The sequence below is a fragment of the Diorhabda sublineata genome, chromosome 8 (assembly GCF_026230105.1).
Source record: "Diorhabda sublineata isolate icDioSubl1.1 chromosome 8, icDioSubl1.1, whole genome shotgun sequence".
Taxonomy (NCBI): Eukaryota; Metazoa; Arthropoda; class Insecta; order Coleoptera; family Chrysomelidae; genus Diorhabda; species Diorhabda sublineata.
Window position 1 is genome coordinate 30,797,005 of NC_079481.1, and position 1,616 is coordinate 30,798,620.

The window sequence follows — 1,616 nt, forward strand, 5'->3', positions numbered from 1 at the left end:
ATTTCGTCGAATTTCATTGTCGTTAGTGTCAGGTTCATTAATTTGTTCGATTTGACGTGCTGTCATTAGTGTCAGTCACTTTATTTCGTCGAATTTCACTGTCATTAGTGTCAGATTCATTATTTTAATTGATTTGACGTTCTGTCATTAGTGTCAGTCACTTTATTTCGTCGAATTCCACTGTCATTAGTGTCAGGTTCATTATTTTATTCGATTTGACGTTCTGTCATTAGTGTCAGTCACTTTATTTCGTCGAATTTCACTGTCATAAGTGTCAGATTCATTATTTTATTCGATTTGACGTTCTGTCATTAGTGTCAGTCACTTTATTTCGTCGAATTTCACTGTCATAAGTGTCAGATTCATTATTATAATTGATTTGACGTTCTGTCATTAGTGTCAGTCACTTTATTTCGTCGAATTTCACTGTCATTAGTGTCAGATTCATTATTTTATTCGATTTGACGTTCTGTCATTAGTGTCAGTCACTTTATTTCGTCGAATTTCACTGTCATAAGTGTCAGATTCATTATTATAATTGATTTGACGTTCTGTCATTAGTGTCAGTCACTTTATTTCGTCGAATTTCACTGTCATTAGTGTCAGGTTCATTATTTCATTAGATTTGACGTTCCGTCATTAGTGTCAGTCACTTCATTTCGTCGAATTTCACTGTCATTAGTGTCAGATTCATTATTTTATTCGATTTGACGTTCTGTCATTAGTGTCAGTCACTTTATTTCGTCGAATTTCACTGTCATTAGTGTCAGATTCATTATTTTATTCGATTTGACGTTCTGTCATTAGTGTCAGTCACTTTATTTCGTCGAATTTCACTGTCATAAGTGTCAGATTCATTATTATAATTGATTTGACGTTCTGTCATTAGTGTCAGTCACTTTATTTCGTCGAATTTCACTGTCATTAGTGTCAGGTTCATTATTTTATTAGATTTGACGTTCCGTCATTAGTGTCAGTCATTTCATTTTGTCGAAAACATGATGTGAATTTCTATGAAGACGTCAACCCCGAGATGCCTCAACTTTTACTTTAATGCAGTAACTAATCCATACGACTGAAGAGGACAGAGCCGTAACGAAATAAAGCCCAGTTCACTTTCAAATTTAGGAAAAACTATTCGAATTTGTTGTATTCAGATGAATAAGATGAAAAAACAACAATAGGTTTGTCGCATATATCTAATTTTACTATTTATTTTCAAACAAAACCCTTAAGAGATAGAAAGTTCGTTATATAAATTGATATTGAACGAATTGATTAATTCTTTTAGTTCTTTAGGCGGTTCAACTTCTGCAAGTTGCGATCCAAATCTATTAGAACGCTTGTAGATGAAGATACTGACTATACCGTTGACGATGATAACGAAATTAATTTTCAATTCGATTCCATCGAATTTTCATCAAATTATTTTCGAAAACGACGTTGGTCACTTGGGTGAAGATTGAGGATGAAATATCGGTTACAGTTTCGTAGAAATCGCTTTAAAAATCTCGTTTATTCAAACTGGTTCAGGGAAATTTTGATCCTTCCTAATCTAAACGTAAATTTAGATGATTTTGGTCAAAGTTTGATGTGATTTAAATAAAAAAACTTGA